The sequence below is a fragment of the Perca fluviatilis genome, chromosome 15 (genome assembly GCF_010015445.1).
Source record: "Perca fluviatilis chromosome 15, GENO_Pfluv_1.0, whole genome shotgun sequence".
NCBI lineage: Eukaryota > Metazoa > Chordata > Actinopteri > Perciformes > Percidae > Perca > Perca fluviatilis.
The window spans coordinates 11,700,522-11,721,447 of NC_053126.1; positions in this window are offsets into that span (position 1 = coordinate 11,700,522).

Sequence of the window (20,926 nt, forward strand, 5' to 3'; positions counted from 1 at the left end):
ATACACAATTACCGTTTGGTTTGCCTTCATGTAGCGTTTCTGCATTCGTTGCTAAGGTTTTTTGTTTTTGTTTCGGTCATCGGACCCGACGTTGAAAACCATACAGAGCCTCCCCGTATACCAATACGCTGCGAAGACACTTTGACCAATTAACTGGCAACGGTTTGCCCTCTCCGCCTTGGAAAGTTTTGTGGGTTATGAGAAGATCCCATGTGGTCCGAAGAAAAAGGGGGTTGCTGAAAGATTCATAGAACCCTCGTTCAACATGCGTTTCCATGGCAACACAACCGTCTCTGGCTAAAAGAACCGAAGGCCTCAGTGCAGACGCCGTTCCACCACCTCAAAGACCCTTTGATATCTGTGTACACAGAGCAAGACTGACACACACACACACACACACACACACACACACACACACACACACACACACAAACATGCAGCTCGCCTTTTGCATATTCTTGTATTGTCTTGTAAAATTTCTGTTCTCATTTTGTCCCCCTTGAAATCAGTTTAATCTCATTCTGGTTTTGCAATAAACACTTGACTTGATTTCTAACAACTCAAAGGCAAACATTGTTTTTCCTCATTTGAATTCAGCAAATGAGTTTAAACAGATTTAACATGGCGTTACACAACTGATCAGATGTAATTACCTGGATATGGGCTATTTGGGCGTAACGTGGGGCAAATTGAGTTTCCAATGATCATCCGCAAAATTTGTCCTCCCTCACACACATGCAATAACTAATTCAAATACGCTACCTCCATCATGTGGGTGTTGTTCAAATGTAACCACCAGTGGGATTGCGTGGAGGCTAGCTGTTCTTTTTGACTTATTTAAGCTGAGGGACTTGTTTCATTCATTTTTCGTTTTATAAAGATGGTATGAAGCCTTTTTCATCTTTCCTCAAATTGCCTCTTTGCCATCCATAGACTCCGGGCACTGAACTGTCCACCCACGGTATGAGGTTCGCTCATTTCATAAATAACGCATCCTGCTAAGTGAAAACGATTTAGCGCACAAGCAAGACCAGAAATATTATTGCTGCATTTGATAGCCCCCGAGCTAAGATTTGGGTGAGGTCTCACCGCATCTGTGCCTCACACAGCCAAGGGAGGAGGAGGGGGGACTCAGCAATATCTGCCTACAGTGCGTGTACGCTGAATAATAAAATGCTAAATTTGTCCATGCCTTGTGAGACAAGGCAATTAAATACTTAATGAAGTAATACGATGATCTACATTACTCAAGCATGTGTTGTCCGGATCGAAAAAAGTGAACTCTGAAGTGGAAATCGGGTACTCACTCTTCCCACGTATTAGTAAATGAATGGACATCAATTACCAAGCAGTGGATGAACCAAAAATAGTCTTATTAGGAAGATAATTAATGTATGGCTACTTTTACAGTTATAATAGAAATGTTGACACCACTGCCCCGAGGAAGAAATCACATAGGCATGTTATGGGATTTGTGATAGTGACAGCTACTAAAAATGTGAAAGGTGGATAGCAACTTTCTAAACACTTTACTTGTCCTTAGTCATTTTCTGGAGTTGTTGTGTTCAAACTTCCACCAGGAGCTGTGGAGACTAGGAAGGCCACAAGCAGTGAATAAAATACTGAATAAAGTGCAGAAGTTGCCATAAAAGCAGGGCTCGACATAAGCAATGGCCCGGGACCCGGAAGTAAAAGTATGTCGGACTAGTTGATTGGCCAGTGACTGTGGCTTTGTCTGCTGCATCAGCAAACGTCATACAGAGTGGCACGAAGTGTGAATGTTAACATTTCACATTTTCACCTCAGGTAATTTGTAACCAATTCATTTGGATACAAGCGTTGCATTTTGGAAGATAGACGGGATTCTGAACAGCGATGTTCACAGTTGCGTCTATACACACAGCAGGTGTGTGTGCGTTACTCACGAGCAACAGTAATACGTAACTGTGTAACGCGAGGAGGATTATTTACCGCTGATGGCGCAGATGAACGAACGCTACACTCGTTACTGATTACATGATTAAAGAGTCAATACTCATCAATACCCACCTACCTGTCTACAGGCATAAACATGTAGAAACCGATATTTCTGTCGCTGTCCACTCTTGTCCACCGCGCTGTGCAAACACAGCTCTACTCTGCAAATAACGACTTGAAAGATGTCGGTGGTAGTCCGAACTGTTTATCTTAATTTGCAACCAATCTTGAACTTTGGACAAAACTTTCTTGTAAACGTAGCTGCTGTTAAACGAAGCCATCCTTTCGGGGAAAAATAACACCAAAACAAATACATGTGGCTATACTAATATCACGGTAAATGACGTTCCGTTCTCATTCTTGATGATATTGCCGGGTTGTATTATTTATATTCCTTATTTCAAATTAGGCATACAGGCAATAGAGGACTAGCCTGCTTATCAGTCCATTCATCATCACAGCTGCTGTTTTCCATAACTTTTCACTTCAGCCTCTTTGACAGTGGCCTGTTACATTACATTTTAACAGGCTCTTTCTCCGGCATTTTCCGCAATCAGGACACTGATTACGTTTCAGTAATCAAGACTTTAACCATCACTCCTCAGTGAACTGCCCCTTAATCTGAGATCATTTTCTAGTTAAGTAACCTATCTAGTTATCATTATGGATTTTCCATGTTTTTAGAGGTTTGCTTACACTAATGCATGTAAAAATATAGCATTAATTTAGTAAGAAAGTGAAAATATCAAACAAGAAGATGCGGATAGGGCATTTTATTTTCTTTATTTCAAAGTCTGGCCCCTGAGTGCCTGCTGCTAAAAAAATTCTGTCCCTTGGAAAAATGTAGTTGATAACCCCTGGTCTAGCTTTGCTGCTCATGGCACAACATCCAGTGGCAGTGGCTAGCTGGGTTAGAACCATTTTCTGAAGCTTCATGGTAGGTGCGGCGTATATTTTCCTGCTTTTATGTCCTTTGCCAATCACGCGCCTATATTTCTTTCAGGGCCAGTAAAAATGTAGAATGGGCCAGCAAAACTCTGATCTACTGGCCCCGGGGGCCAGTGGAGATTTTTTTTTTATGTTGAGCCCTGATAAAAAGGTTTTAGCTCTTTGTTAAATTTTATACTGCTCCATCTTGACTTCGCTCAAGCTCACTGCAATCTTGTTATTCGTTGCTCTAAACAGGAAGTGGCAAATTGCGTCACTGTTCCTTCACTTCGTTGCATTTTGTCGGAAGGCTTTTGGCAGGGGGAGAGCCAGATGTAAACATTTGGGGCTTAGACCCAAACCTAGGGGGTCCAGGGGCACGTTCCTCCAGGGATATTGTTAAGGCTGCTACTGCACTATTTTTCATATAAGTCATTTGAGATACTAGAATGCCTCCTAAATCATTTGGGAAATGCGTAAGAGTTGCCAAGGAAAATAATCATTCTGTAGAGCCTGCATCCTATTTTGTATCCAATTGTTCTCCAACTATCTTCGTCATTCTCAAACCATAACACAACAAATGTTATTGATGACTCATTTTCACACTCCTGCCACCTAAAAGAGGCAAAAATTATCTGATGTTACTATTTTTAGGTTACATAACATAGGTAGGGTAGGAATTTGGCATAAACAGCATTCCAATCTTGAAACCTATTTTTGTTATACTATGCTGGAGTAGAGTTCACACCATGCGGTTTTAGCTGACTGTACCTACCTGGGCTCAACCAGCTCTACTTTCTCGTTTGCTAAACACAACCATCCTGATTCTCACTGGAGAGATTTAAGAGATTACAGACCTCTCTTGTGTGTCCGTGTGTTTTTGTGTCCTTGTGTGTGTGTGTGTGTGTGTCCTTGTGACTGTGTGTGATGATATGGCGTGGGTAGGGCAACACGGTGGTGGTCCTGTCTGTAAGTAGGATTTTTATTTCAGTTTTCAGGTTGTGCGTGTAGATCTGTTTTGCCACATAGTGTTTGTGGGGTATTCAACCCAAGGCCACTGCGAGTGTTTCACTCTCGCATTTGCGTCTAAAACTTGTGCGAACGGTGCTAACTGTAAAATGTATTTAGGAGCATGTGCGGAATGACCTAATGTTAGGGTATTTTCACACTTGCCGTTTTTTGCAGATGCGACGGCCAGTAGCGCCGTGAACTGCACTACATTTCAGTTTTAATTTGTTGTTTCTGTCCATTACTGGCGCACATGATATAGCGTATCTCAGAGCCCCGCTTTCGGAACGTCATTATTTTGCAGCGAGCCTGCAACTGCAGTGAGCGTTGTTCGCGGGGGTTTTGAAAAGTAACCAGAGTTGCAACCGCTTTATCGGAATTGCTATTCCTGTTAACTGAACAAGCTGTAAGCCCGCCCGCGCATTCGTAAAAACCGCTGTGTTTTCCTGTGGGTAAAGCGGTGGAGATGGAGGAATCTCTACCCTTGGCATTGCGCTACCGCTCTGGCGTTGCTGCCGAGCTCTTGCATTTTTAAAGTTCATATTATTTCAACTTTGACCTTCTTACCGTTGATAATTCAAGCGCGCAAAAGCCAGAAGTAATGACGTATACCCCGCGGTTTTGTCGCTCTGTGCTCTGCGCCCTACCTCGAGTTTTTACCTCTTATCATGTGTATGCGGCTTAACAGAGGGTTGGAGGAGAGTTGTAAACATAATACAACTTTTTTTTTCTGCCACATGGCATCGTTTTGTCATTGACTACATGCCATTTTGCAACACAGTAATACAACAGAGACCTTATTTATTAATATTGATTGATTTCAATATCGATCGATCCAACACCAAAGATTCAAGACTCCAAAGACAAAAGAATAATGGTAATGGTAACCGTAATGGACAATTCCGCCTCCAACCTGTAGGGGGACCGAAGAGGGAAAGTGCTTTGGTGCCTACTGTAAAGGTGCTGTTGACAAGTAGCTAATGCTAATGCTTGTTCTATAACGTTCGCTAATTCTTAGTGGGTAACATAGGATTACGACATCGTTCGATACGCTCAGTTATTTTTTAGTATGATTGTTTTGACCACGGTTAACTCTGGGCTAATGTAGAGATTCTACGTGTTTCAGAATCTCTGAAGAAGGAGAGGCTGGGGTCCAAATGAAGGGTTAACACAAAGATTTATTAATAAAAATGATAAGTCAAAATACAGAGAATTACGCTGCAGCGGGCCTTGAAAATAGTTGCTTAAAGTGCCCATATTATGAAAAAATCACTTTTTCTGGGATTTGGGGTGTTCTTTTGTGTCTCTGGTGCTTCCACACACATACAAACTTTGAAAAAAATCCATCCATGCTGAGATACGGTTTCTGAATGTGTCCTGCCTTCGGTCTCCTAGTGAGCTGTTCAAAATCGTCTCGGACTGTGACGTCACAGTCCGAAATGAGCTGGCTAACCACAACCGTTAGCTCGTTAGCATGCTAACGCTAATGCTAACGCTAGCATGCTACGTCGTTCTCAATAGCAAAGCACTGCTACAACACACACAAGTTCACCATAATCTACAAAAGAACTACTTACATGTGCTCCCTCATTTAGAAGTCTCCCAGCTAATCCTGCCTTGTAACTGACCAAAGTTGGAGAAACAGGCTTTCTTTTACTGTCTCTAGAGTTAGCTAGCTGACATGATCTACATCTGAGCTACTGAGCATGTGCGAGTGCAATCAAAGATAGTACAGAAGAAGAAGACGAAAATAGTTCTCACTCTGTAGCTAAAACAGAAACCAGGTGAAAAGAGGATCTGCAGCAGTGAGAGAGAGCTGTGCGGTACAACAAAAATATGGTGTTTTTTGAAAATTAAACCATGTAAACCTATTCTGGTACAATCTTAAAATACAGTTATGAACCTGAAAATGAGCATAATATGGGCGCTTTAACCCTAAAGTTCCCACATCTCTTTCGCCCCGAACCCCTGTCAGCCCCCTGCTTTATTACTCCAATCCCAGGAGCGGTTACTTTTCTCCTTCGTGAGTAAGAGCCTTCCTCATAGGCTCTTTGTTGGCATGGTGACAGGTTGGACGCATCTTGTTGGTTTCTTCGCTGTCCAATTAGGAAGGACATGCCCTAAACTCTGCCCCCTAGGGGTCATTTGCACATACTGATGAATAGGTTCTAGCATGCAGATGTTAAGTCTTACAAGTTTACAGGAATTAACATTCTATTGTCCTAACCCAGACTAAAGCACCAGGAGGTTGGAGACTGAAGGAAGCAGAAGGTTATTTCCTGCTGTGTAGCAGAAGGATTCTCTTTATATGATAATAGTTGGTTTTAATCTAATCTATCTGCAAGAGACAGGAAAATAGGGGGAGAGGAAGGGTCTGTCTTTACCTATTGTTTACAGAGACAAAAGGTGGTGACTGTGATAACCAAATCAGTCTCGACATCAGCAGTTATATAGATTCATTCCTATTTTCATAACCCGGCGGGTTACGCATACAATTTATTACTTAAAGCATAAAACATACATGGTTATTAAAATCAGCACTGTGACAACTTTTTTTTACTCAACACTAACCCACAAATTCATCAGTAACGTTGACTGTATAGCCTAGATAGACGACTGATCTAATGGTAATTTAGCCAGCTAGCACACCCCTGTCTGTCTGCCTCACTCTCCCGGGCGCCGGAGCTTCAGTCGGGATGAGAGCTGACAACAGCCACAGTCAGCCCCCAGCCAGCTAGCAGTTAGCACTTTACTCCGGTGCTAAGGACGCTAACAGCAGTTTACTGAACCGTCGGGAAACAGACCCGAGTCAGAACAGCGGCCATTCGTAACGGCTACACCTCCGTTGACGCGTTTAGTCGGTGACCCCTCCCCTTCGCTTTAGCCGTCTTTACAGTTAGCTAAATTTACCCGGACAAAAGGGGCACAAGAAATTTAAAGATGTGGTAGCATTGGATCTGGACCGGGAAGGATAACTCTGGGAGTTGGAAGGGTGTGTCGCGGTTCGTGGATCTGAGTGTCGCGATTTCGGTTTCATAACTCATATCGTTAGCCCTACTTCATAAGGTTTTGTATTTATATCACGATTGCAATATTGTAAAACTAAGCTACGAAGTTACTGTGCACCAGTGGTGTAGTCTAGTTTTTGGTAGTGAGTGTACTGTGACTGAGCCGACACCCCATACGTTTTTTTTAACGCTTACCGTACAGTATATCATCAGCCTCATCTGGCTCCTTTTCTGTAGTCTCTGCATGTTAACGTCTGCTGCAGTGTCCCTCGGACGCCAGTAGGTTCAGGGGCAGGCTTACGAAAACACTAAAAGAGTAGTTTAAATTCACTTTTTGTTCTCCTTTAGTGATTATAGTAATTTAATATTTGCGCAGAGAATGACCGCCAAGCAACTGTGTTGTTGTTGTTGTTGTTGTTCCTTAGTGACTTGCAACACGGACAGGGTGAATTTATGAACGCAAACAATCGTCGTTACGTAACGTTATCTTGCACTTTTGTAAGTGGGTATACGGAAATCCTTGTCCTTTCCTAGTGGCTATACGGCGTACACCTGCATATCACTTAGACTACACCACTGCTGTGCACCAACAGTAATAGCAGTTACCTTATGTAAGTCACTCTATAGCTGACTGGATTGAGTTGTCCAGAGGTCTGTCTGGTTTGAGTGGGACATTTGTTGTACAATGACAATAAATTAACCTTGAATCATATACAATTAAAAGCAGTTTAAAGTATACATAATTACATCATTATTAAATAGTTTAAAGCAGAAATAAAAGCCTAGTATACTTTTTCTATTCAAATAAATGAAATCACTTAGCTTGTAATTGACTCATCGTATTCCCTTTTATTAAAAAACACTTTATTTGATACACTTTCATTGCACCCCTAAAATTCTTTATGCAATTTTTCACCTTAGTAGCATACGTGCTCCTTGGAGGAAAAAAAAAGCATCAAGCCCTGTTTTCACACAATCACAGATATCACCCAATGCTGAACTGTGGTTGTAACGTGCACTTTTGCCTGTTCACATTTGTGTGTGTTCACAACAGTATATTTCTGTGATTGTATTTATGAATGACCCTTTAGAAAGCCATAAGTTGCTTATTTGTTGGGGCTGTTTACCTCTCTAATGGAAGAACCCCAATTATATGTTTGCTTCTCTGCTGCTGTTTTTCATAATGCATATTTTAAAAAGGATCCCAGAATAAGGAACCAGCTGTAAGTCATTTAATGCTGCTTTAGGGCTTTAAATTATCATCCCACACTGATAAAGACTCATGGACTGAAAGCAGATCTTACCTTTCTCATCTCCAGATCTGACATCCATGTCTGCTGCATGTTTCTGATTCAGATAGTATTATAGCTTGTACGGCAGAACAGATCACATCTTTAATAAGGTGTAAGAATCCCTAAATTTCTAACTGTGTTTGGAGTTTGGATTGAACTTTGCCTCGGTGACGACTAGAGATGGATGATGACGTCAAAAGAGGAGGACATGTGATGTCGGGCAGAACTTCAGCTTGAAGAGAGAAAAAAATCCCAAAAGCTCAAGGACACAAGACATGACGACAACCTCTCTCAAAGCCTTTTGTATCAGATGTGAAGATGAGTTCTTTTATACACGCATTAATATAACAAAACGTGATAAACTCTCAGGAACAGTGATTGTACAGCGCACCAGAGAAAAGTTTAGGGTTGCAGTGACATCTGCTGTCGTTTGTTGAGAATTGCAGTTCGGTTTCCTTTTTGCAGTGGCCATTGGACCGCAACATACAGCGTTTCACATGCATTCGGAGAGCCACCTGCTTTGCTGTGAGACCTTATGATGCTTGTTGTTATAAACGTCACTCAAAACTGTAACCACTGCATCTTATATGCCCCTGGTATTTTACACAATGTCGGCTGAAAGCTTCACTCTTTGATATCTGTGTACGCAGTTTGTTAGTAGCCGACATAGTCAGTTCAGTATGTCCCTGTTCACCATACAGTACATTCAGTAGCTTATCATCAAGACTCGAGGTGCAGGGATCTACCCTGATGCGTCGGATGGTTTCTGGGAAAAATCCTTCCTCCAGATGAAACATGCTTATTGATTTTTCGAAAACTCCCCCAGGCACAGGAAGTCTCCACCATAAAGGGTCAAATAGTGGAGTGTGTTCAAACCTACAAATATCTTGGAACAATCATTGACAGCAAACTGTTACGCTGCTTATAAAAAAAAAAAAAAAATAGGGAAAGCAGCGATTGTTTTGCCTGAGAAAACTGTCCTCCCTCCACATTGACAGAACATCGATGACCCTATTTTAGCGTGCTTTGATTGATCCGTTTTGTCTTTTTGCCTGGTGTTATGGTTTGGGAAGTTTGACCGTCTGAATCAAATTGTGAAGTGGTCCAGTAGGCTGATGGGAAAGCCACAGCTCAACCCAGAATCCCTGTATTCTAAACAGTTCTTTTGTAACTATTTTGAAAGACCACTTCCACACTTTACATTGTGAATTTCAGCTCCAACCATCGGGACGCAGGTATAAAGTACCAGCCTGTAAAACTAAGCGATACAGAAACAGCTTTGTCCCAGTGGCTATACGTATATTAAATAATTAGTAGCAATACAGGTCCACTGTCTATTTATTTTTATTTCTTTATTTGGTCTGCGGAACTATTAATTTATTGTATTTTGTTAGTAATTCGCAATGTTGTCTCACGTTACATCCTACTGTGTGTGTGTGTGTGTGTGTGTGTGTGTGTGTGTGTGTGTGTGTGTGTGTGTGAGAAAGGAGGCTGACCCACTCAACACCCACTGTAAACCAAATTTACTTATCAATAAAGTTAGCTTGACACAGAACCATCTGAAAAGGCATCATTGGAAACTGTTTTGGAAAAGCGCAGGCACTTTCAAAGAATACCTGGCAGGTGACTGGATGAACCACCTGTCTATCAAACTCTTGCTGAAGCCAGTCGTGAAGTGCGAAAACCTCTTTTCCATCGAGAAAAGCTTTCAGTGCTGATATAACTGACATTTTTGCATCTACGCTAACCTCATTGTTGTTTTGAACGAACCCTCGCCCAGCTCACCCACCTAAACCACGCCCGGAGCTGCCTGTAGCTCCATACAGGACGCTGATTGGCTAGCCGGTTCTGATCCTGACAGGATGGATTTTCGTGCGATATGTGATCCCGAGATCTTTGCGTGATCTTGTAATATTGCGAGAATCCAGCTGCCGTGCAAGGTAAGCAGGAGTAGAGTAGTGTGTTTTTATTTTTTCATCATAAACCAGAATAGAGAGAGAGAGAGCGAGCGCACGATGCCTCCTTTTAGTACCTAATGAAAGAAGACTTTCTTAACTCCTTAAGTTTCTCTGTGAAAGATTTTAATGGGAAATGATCTTCTAATAGCTTCCCGCTGCCCCTCTTCCTCACTTCCTGTCTCCTATGTCACCTCCATCCACCACTCCCTTTTGTCTTGTCCCTCCCTTTACTCCCTCCCCATCTCCCCTTGACTCCTGTCTTCTCCCTCTTTCGCTTCCATGGCTGTGCAGTGGGCGCTCTCTCCCATGAAGCCTGTCCCACGCTGAGGGCCTCGCCAATTAAAGGCTGTCATGTTTGCTCTCTGGTGGAGCTGCCATAAGTGGTGCAGACAATTTGTATTACAGAAGGTCTATCTCATGCATGGCTGAGCTGGGTGATGGGGCCTACTTGAGCTAATAGGCTGTGGACTCAGAGGCCACAGACTCTGAGCACTCCACAACTGGAGGGCTTAAGTAGGTGCTAGTTAAATGCAGTATTCAGACTGGACAGAAATTACATGGTGTCACAAAATGGCAGATATATGCATGTACAAGCGGAGGTGATCCATGCACATAAAAGGCAAACTGAGAGGCACACAGCCACACACAATTTTTTTAGTTTTGTGCTTCAGATCTTCCTCGCTTTCTCTTCTGTGCAGGCCCTCTGTTTGCTGCTTTATGCCATCCAGTTTACATTAATTGGACAAAGCACTACAGATCACCTCTCATTACTTTAACTGACAGGACCTGTCTTGGCTGCTTTGTGAGAGGAAAAACTGCAAGACAGAGGAGAACATGGGTGGGAGCTGTGTGTGTGTGTATGTGATTGTGTGAGCTGGCGTGAAAAGGTGTTAAAACTAAATGTGATGTTTAGCCAATTTTCAGGTTGTGATAATTAACAGTACAATTTGCACTACAGTGAAAAGAGGGCTTGCCATTCATAAATTATATTTGTTTGTGCTGTTGGTGCTCTAGATGGGTATGGGGGCTGTGTGATTGCCCACATATTGCTCATTTATTTGTTTATTGGTGTATTTCTGTCCAATCTCCTCAGGTGGTTGCCGAGAAGGGGTTTGTGGGAAAGGTCAGCCTATCTGCATAATTTCCCATTACTGGTAATACGGGAAGTGCTTGGATTCAGGCAGGCGGCAAGTCAAATGATGAGATATTCTTATTTCATGTGCCTCTAAATGAATTGTCACTCACCAGGGTGTGTGTGTGTGTGTGTGTGTGTGTGTGTGTGTGTGTGTGTGTGTGTGTGTGTGTGTGTGTGTGGTATGTGAATGAATCTGTGTAATGGAAAACATGTGTATATGCTTGTGTGTGCATGTAATATGAGTGCTGAACATGACCTCTTAACACACACACACACACATCTATCTATCTATCTGTCTGTCTGTCTGTCTGTCTGTCTGTCTGTCTGTCTGTCTGTCTGTCCAGAAAAACGTGATTATACGATCGCATAATTCAATGCATGATCAGCCAAAGTCCGCATATTCATGCAGGGCCCGCATTTTTTTTCAAATATGCCGCAATTTTGCCGCATAAATTGCTGATTTCCGCGCAAAATATGCGGTGCATGCATGATTTCATAATCCCCGCATTTTCGTTGCAAAGAAGTCACATATATCTTAGCAGAAAGTTGAACATTTTTTTACTTCACACAAGAGCAGCCATTTTACCCTGTTGCCATGGGAACGTTATGAAGTGACGTAATTACGCTACGTGAACATCATCGAAAAGCATGGTGTTGGCGGTTGAATTTGACATGTACTTTGAGCATGACTTTGAGTCTCTTAAGTTGGTATCCAATAAGAAAGCTATCTTAGTATCTGATGTCTACCGGTACTCAAATTTCTTTAAGTGCTCCTGCTGTCTATATTAACGATTTTTGAAAGTCTGTCTCTTTTGTATCTTTTATTTCCCTCTGTTTAGACTATTTCATTTTTACTTTAATATTATTTGTATATATTTTTGTATCTTATTTGTTTATTTATTGCAATGACTGAATATCTGTAAACTATTTTTGGAAATTAAGTTTAAAAAAAGCAGGGTGTTGGGGGAATCACTTTTTCTTCTCTTTTTCATCAAACCGCAGTTTTTGCAAGTTCCCGCAATTTTTGCAAGTTCCCGCAATTTCATCACATAAAATTGCATAAATATCCCGCATATTCCATCGCATTTTTTAAGAAAACGTGCCGTATAATCACGGATTTTTGCCCTCAACAATCACAAAAAACTCCGCATTTTTCTGGAAGGACTGAGATAGATATATATATTAAGGCTGAGCAATTTTATCGATTCTGCGATATAAATCGATATTTTTTTCCCCAAGAAAGTATCGATTTTTAAGCCGCGACTATCGATGCATAAGTCCCATTCAAATACCCCGTGTTTACCCCCGTTTGCGTTGCAGGAAGAGCGATTTGGTCAGCCAGCCGCTAGTGTCGCTGTAGAGCAGCCAACGTCAAAAACCCAGCCCCCTGTATTTACATCTCTATTCACATGCCGGGATTCTGTACAGCGATGCCCGAGCTCCACACACACAGCTGAGCCGAGATGTGTGTGCGTTAAAACACACACACAGCTGATATATATATATATATATTCCAGTGTTTCTGCACCCAAAAAAACCACACCTATGGATGAGCTTGAATACTTTAGTACTTCTGTCAGCCAAGGCAAGAGTTTTGTTCATATCTTTATTTATCCAGACAGATTTGCTATTGCTCTGAACACTTTCGATCCCAGATGAAATAAGTGCAAATGTATAGTGTTTATATTTAAAATAGCTCAAATAGTTCAATGCCGAGCTTTCCACAAGTACATACGCTATTATGGATAAGCTAAAGGCAGTTTATGTATTGCATTTAATGATATACAAATGAGACATGGGAGGAGTGGGTTCCAAGTAGTAAGCACACAGCAACATATTTTAAATCCATTTAATTCTTTTTTAGATGGTGATTAAAGCAGCGACACTGACACCTCAGTGTTTCCTTCAGGATGTTTTTTTTAGCAGTGGGGGCAGGTCCGTACAATCTCAACTGGCTTATCATCCAGACAGCGTCTCTTTTTCCTTTCTCCCTTTTTCTGCCGACTGGCTATTCTCCGACGTGCACTCTAACAATGCAGCCCTATTTCTGATACCGTGGGGGGCAGAAATGTTGCCGTGGGGGGCCGCCACGGTCAAATCAACATAGAGGAAACACTGCCCTTATACTCATTCACCTGGCACTCTGCTATATGGCTGTCAAAAACACTCCCCACAGATTAGCTGCTAATTCTAACATCTCAGTCATTACTGCATGATGCAGACAAACAAACATAGTTACTGAAGTGATGGCTTGGACCCACTGATGATCGTTGATTTCACCCGCGTTAATTACACTCCAGGAGTCGTTCCCACTTCTTGGGTGAGGCCTCATTCTAGTCAAGTTTATCTTTATACCCCATTTGCACCTGGCATCAACATGCAGTCTTTATCTGGATATCCTGTATGGATAAGGAAAAACGCATGTCAATGCCAGGTTGGAAAGCATGCAGAGTAGGGATCGACCAATTTTATTACTGGATTAGTGGTTTTTCAAGGCCGATACCGATTATTAGTCGTTAGTGAAACCAATAACCGATATTTGGAACCGATATGGATATACAGTGAAAATGAATATTTTTAAGTCAAAATTAAGATTTTGGAACGTTACTAACTCCAACACAAAACTTTGTTTAATGCTTTAAGCAATTAATTACTAAATGAGAAACGTTCAACATAATACCCAGTAAAAGATAGTCAGATAGTGTTGTGGGAGAGGGACATTAGGTCAGACTCAGTGGTGAGTGAAACAGAGGGACAGACAGAGCTGTAGCTGAGCCAAAATAGCGCACCTTTTAATTAATTAACTTAATCGGTTATTAGGCAAATAAAACTGCAATACAGATAATCTGCAAACTGCCAAAAAAACGGTCCGATAACGGCCAGGGCTGATAATTGGTCTATCCCTAATGCAGACCGTTTTAGGGAATGTGAATGACGGCTGAGTTGCAACTGTTTTTGTCCTGTGAGAATATCTGCTCAAATTAACCACTGAGAAAAACAACCACACCAAATAATAACCAATCCATAAGTCATGTGATTGTACTTTAGTCTATCAACTGTAAAAATTGCGCCGTCATCACGTGCTGTAGTAGGGGGTCCCACCTTGATAATACTGCATAGGGGCTTGTTACGCCACTGCATATAAGAGATGAGATGACTGACAAAATCAGGAGTAGCCTACGCACACCACAACAACAACAAAACACTGGTGAATGTGGACCATAACACATGAGTTGTTGCAAAAAAGTTGCAACTTTTTTTTAAGATTTCTTAAAAATAAAAAAAATAAATAAAAAGGAAACTTGTTTTGGAGAGAATAATAATTATTACTATTAATTAATTACTCTGGGCTGAGATTTTTTAGAAACCTTACCAAAAAAAGCTCAGGATGATGATGTTGGTATAATATGAAAACGGCTGGTGGATTGGTCGATTTATGTCGTCCTGTAGGTCTCATCTCCGGTTTTTCCTGCATCCACCGTGTGTGTGTGTGTGTGTGTGTGTGTGTGTGTGTGTGTGTGTGTGTGTGTGTGTGTGTGTGTGTGTGTGTGTGTGTGTGTGTGTGTGTGTGTGTGTGTGTGTGTGTGTGTGTGTGTGTGTGTGTGTGTGTGTGTGTGTGTGTGTGTGTGTGCGTGTGCGTGCGTCAGTCGCGGGGGAAACGGAGCAACAGCCCCGCCCGCTGCAGACAGCTGACAAGATTGAAACAGCAGCAACTTTAGAGTGAAAAATCATTACAGCATACATTGATGTTAAAATGTAGGCTATACATGTTGGCAGGACGGTCTGAAATGTTTTGCACGGTCTTTCGCTGTACGTTTTTGTTGGTAAATGTGAGATGCTCGAGTCACACACACGTCTTGTCTTCATAACAGAAACAAGGAAATGAATTTTACCCGTTCTCACTCCCGCTTGGTCAGTGGCTGCACGTGGGACTGCTGGGATTGTGTTAGTAATGAAAATGCGATAGGGAGCCTCGGCTGTCAATCAATGTCTTCTAGTGATGCGGGCCCCTGATTGGACCAGGCCCGTTTTTTTAATTTATTTTTTTTTTTTTTTTATTAACAGAATATAGATGACAAAAATCAGGTAAGCAATGATAGCAAGTGAACAACAAGTGCACAGACTTATAAAAATAATAAAATTTAAAAAAATACTTATATAGAAACAAACGAAGCAATACAAAGGAGATAAAAAATCTATATATGTGTATACAATATAAACAAAAAAAAAAATTTACAAGAAGACATCAATTTAGTCAGAGGTTTCAGGGAAAAAAAGCTCTACAGTATCTACAATTTTAATACTTTTTTTGTTATCCAACGTTCTAAGTGACTTTAAATTCTATGAGAAAAGGTACAAAGTTAGGAGAAGAGTTAGAAAATTTCTGCTTGTGAATATCGAATTTTGCATACAGAATAACAAAATTTATAAGATACTCAAGAGCACCATTATCTGAATTATTGTAGAAACGGATAATATCTTTAAGATTAAGGGAGTAGATAGAGTTGGTGGGTTCAAAAAAGTAAGACTCCAAATGTGTCCAAAATCTTTTGGATATTTCACAATCAAAAAAAAGATGAGATATTGTTTCAATGTTCTGTTTACAAAATGTACAGGAGGAGTCAATGTCAGTAAATCTAGCAACAAGGTGATTAGTAGGGTATATGTTATGTAAAAGTTTGAGGTGTACTTCCTTAGCTTTGTTAGAAACACAATACTTATACGGTAGAAGCCAAGCCTTTCTCCAATTTATGTTTACAATTTTGGATCTCCACACAAACTTGCCCCTTGGCACAACTGCATTCTTTCTCTGGAAAATTTGGCGAATATGCTTATTATTACATTTTATGTGTGTTACTTCAATTCCATCCAATGATAGTAAAGGCTGTGATATAACGTGTGCATCATAGGTTAAGTGATTTTTTATAAGTAGAATTAAACCATTTGGGATTGCACGAGTTAAGGAATTAAATTCTCTGAAAGGAATTGGAAAATTGTGTACATTCATAAATTGTTCATAGGACAGCATATCACCAGATTCATCGAAAAGATTAAGAATGTGGTTTAAATCTCTATGGAACCAATTAGGAAAAAATAAGGATTTGTTCCTAATGACTATGTTACAATTGTTCCAGAGGAATGTCTTGTGCGGTGAAAAGTTGTGGACAAAGGCTAGTTTCCAAGCTAAAAGGGCTTGCTGATGGAATTTTGATAATTTAATTGGCAATTTATTTGGCATAAAATTACATTTTAAAATGAAGGAAAGCCCTCCAATTTTGTTAAAAATGTAATTTGGGATAAAGTACCAAATTGATTCAGGGTTTTTAAGACATCTTTTTAACCAATTAATTTTAAAGGTGTTCACAGTGTCACTGAAATCTAGGACTTCAAGACCTCCTTCTGCTTTACTACAGGAAAGTACATTTTTCTTTAGCTTGTGTGACTTATTTTTCCAAATAAAATCCAGAAAAATTCGATTTATGTCAGTGATTGATAAGTTATTTACGAATAATGATAAAGATGGATACACAAAACGAGATAGACCCTCTGCTTTAGAGAGAAGAACTCTACCCAAAATAGACAAATCCCTTTGAAGCCAGATGTTAAAAATATTCTTTGTTTTCTTTATTCTACTTGAAAAATTTAGATGTTGCCTAGCAATAAGATTTCTAGTTATAAATATCCCCAGATACTTAACAGAATCCTTAACTGGGATATTTTCAATAACACGATCATCACAACAATGTAGAGATAAGATTTCACATTTGGACATATTCAATCTTAAACCTGAAGCCTTGGAAAATTGATCTATCAAGTGAATAGAGTTATATAACTGGTTCTTGTTCTTTAGGAAAATTGTAGTGTCGTCTGCCAATTGGGACATTTTTAACTCTTTACCAAATATTGAGATTCCTTCAAAATTTCTGTCAGATGTAATTTTAAGCGACAATAATTCGGTGACCAAAATAAATAGGAAGGGCGAGATAGGGCACCCCTGCCTGACCCCTCTATTAATTTGAAATCTTTTAGAGGTATTGAGATTAATTATAACAGAGCTATTAATATCTTTATAAAACATACTGACAATGTCCACCAAAGCCAAACACATTAAGGGACTGTAAAAGAAATTTGTGCCCAATTGTATCAAAGGCCTTATAAAAGTCGAGAAACAAAATGAGTGCCTCAGACTTAACTGCATCTGCATAATCCAACAGATCTAATATGAGTCTGATATTACAACTAATATGTCGATTTTTCATGAAACCTGTTTGACTTTCAGCTATAATAGAGTCTAGCCCTTTTTTCAGTCTGTTTGAGTAAGCTAAAGCCAATATCTTATAATCTATTGTTAAAAGAGTGATAGGACGCCAATTATCAATTAAAAGAGGGTCTTTGTCAGGTTTGGGGATAAGAGATATGATGCCTTGTTTCATTGTAACTGTCATCTCCCCGTGACTGATGCATTCTTTGTACACACATAATAGAGAGTTATGAAGGTATTCCCAAAAGTGTTTATAAAATTCAACAGATAGGCCGTCGATTCCTGGAGATTTGCCCTTCTTCATTGAAAAAAGTGCATCTTTAATTTCATTGACTGACAGGTCAGATTCACATAGTGATTTAAATTCCTCATCAATCGAAGGGATGAAAGCTTGAAGATTATTCAAAAAATTTGCACAATCACTAGCATTAAATTGTGATTCATATAAATTCCTATAAAATTTGGTGACAAAATTAGAAATTAGCTTTGGATCTTTAGAGGGAACTCCGTCAATATTAAGGGCAGATAAAGATTTTCTTTTAAAATTTCTCTTCTCAAGAGCAAAAAAGTAACTGGTGTTCTTCTCCCCTTCTTCAAGCCATTTGGCTCTTGACCTAATGAATGCTCCTTTTGCCAAGTCTAAATACATTTGGTCCAGCTGTAGCTGGATTTTCCTTATTTCGAGTTCTTCTTCCAAATTAATGTTTATTTTTGGCAGTAAAAGGTGAAGTTTGTGCATCAATTCAGCTTCTACCTTACTTTTTTCCTTTTTTAGTTCCTTACTTCTTTTAACCGCAACACATCTGGCTTTGTATTTAAAGAATTCCCATTTTATCCTGTAGTTGTCGTTTAGGTCGTCATTGAGGAGTTCTTCTGCTAGTTTTTTGATAGTCATTAAAGGAATCATCCTTCAAAAGAGAGTTGTTGAATTTCCAATACCCTCGACAACCTGATGTCTCCTTAGTAGCACTTAATTTCAAAATAATTTGTTTATGGTCAGTTAATGGGGCATAAAGATGATTAACTTCTTTCACAAATTGAAGGATAGATGATGAAATCAAAGAAATATCAATTCTAGATTTTAAAGTAAGTCTTCTGTTACACCAAGTGAAGTCTTTGGTACTGGGATTGAAGAAACGCCATGCATCAGTCAAGGAAAGGTTGGAGCATAGAAATGACACAAGGTTATTGCACTGTGAAGATTGACTAAGCCTAGGGGGGTCTCTATCCAACTCATCATCAGGACATTCATTAAAGTCTCCACAAAGAATTATAAAAGAACCCTGGTACTTAATATTCAGATCTTTCAATGTCGATGCTATTTCAGTAAATAAGACCTTATTAGAAGCGTGGGAATTAAACCCATATATATTACAAACAATAAAGATAGCATTGTCTTGTTTAATTATCAACGTAATCCATCTACCATTTTGAGGAGACAGTTTCAAGAATATCCCCTTTAAATTTATGTAATAAAATTAAAACCCCTGCTGAATGATTAGTACCATGGCAAAAATGAGCTAAATTACCCCACTGAGTCTTCCAGAATTTGGCATCTGATTCACAAGAATGTGTTTCCTGAAGTAAAATAAAATCAGCCTCAGTTCTCTTGCATAAAAGAAAGATTGCTTTCCTCTTAGTAATATCCCTGATACCTTTGACATTTAAAGACATAACATTTAGAGAATTAAACATAAAATCCATACAAAAAAGTAATACCTTTAAATCGCTTGAGCACCAAAGAACTTGAAAAGTGCAAAAATAAATCCACCAAAAAGGAGGTGGAGCTTAACAACCATTTAACTTGGCATAACAGATAGTGACAGAGAATTAAAGAATTATTAAACAAAGAATTATTATAGATATAGCTAGTCAAGAAAAGGACCATGGATTTTAATTTTAAGTATGCTAACAGAGATTTGATAGATGTCCACCAAAATCAAACAATTAAAGTAGAAAATATGGGGTAGCCAATAGTAGAACAGTAAAAAGAAAAAAGGTCTTGGGTCAAACCCATGTATCTGTATAGTAAGACAACAACAACCAACTATTCAAAATTATAACATCTTAGGTTGGACAATCAAGTGGTTGTTTTTTTTTTTTTTTTGCTTGAAAACAGAAAAATAGCATTTTAGAAAAAAGAAAATATCAAGGTTCCAACAGAAAATAGGATTAAATTTCCTTTTTGTTGTGCCCATGAATGTAGCTTATATGACAACTACATCAAAATTCTCTTGAAGATAAACAACAATAACAAAAAGGGAGCACAAGGAAAAAATTTGGCTTTGCTCCACAATCAACTAAGTCAATAAGGTGTGAATTGGGCTACCTTCACTGAGATGATAAGGTGCAAATTTAGTAGCATACTTGCAATAAAGTATATTTTTTAGTAACCTAAGTAGCTATCAAACAGCTTGAATGACTATTCTCAGTATTAGATGAGACTTAGCCACGTCTGCATGGACATTTTATGCTACCTCTGAACAATCAATCTTCTTTCCGTTTATGAAGACAAAAAGGCCGCGAAAAGAAGCCTTCTTCCCTTCTTCTCTCGCTTTCTTCACCAAGGGCCACAGCTTCTCTCTGGCTGCTTTCTCTTCAGGGGACAGTGCTTCGGTGAGCCTTAAGTTGTTGTCCAGAAGAAACTTTGAGCCTCTCGCCTCCTTCCAGACAGCATCACGAAAACGACGCATTGCAAAAAGGATGATGGTTGATCTATTCGAGCCGTCTTGTCGTCGCTGCCCGATGCGATGGACGATGTCGACCCCATCCTTCAGGCTGTCACGAATATTAGGAGCCACTTTACCCAAGATCTCGATGATTCTGCTTCTGATATTTTCTCCATCTTCCTCCTTCACGCCGTGAATCTTCAGGGACCATCTTCGGCTGTAACTCTGGCAGTCAGCGATGTTTGCCTTCAGAGTTTTATTTTCTGCTTGCAATAAATTGATCTCTTTTTTCATGACTTCCAGTGTGTGTTTCTGTTGTTTAACATCCAAAGTAAGCTGCTGAACGGTCGAAGTTAGCTTTTCCATCTGTTTCGAAGTTGACTCAGTTGTTTTTTCTATAGCAGATATTTTCCGAAAAGTCTCATCATGTTTCCCAGATAACACAAGGATGGCTTCTAAAATCTCTGCAGTCTCTCTGTTGTCACGTTTTACCTTTTTTGTTGGAGGTTTTAACGGAGTATCTGGCAATGGAGTTGCAAGGGCCTCGAATTCAACTTGTGCATCTGGACTTGCCTCAAACCAGTCACCATCCTTTTCTTGTCCGCTATTTTCATCCACATCCCGCATCTCAATAGGGCTGTTGCTAGCTTCATCCACGTGTAGCATGTTTGGAGTAATGTTAGCGTCGTC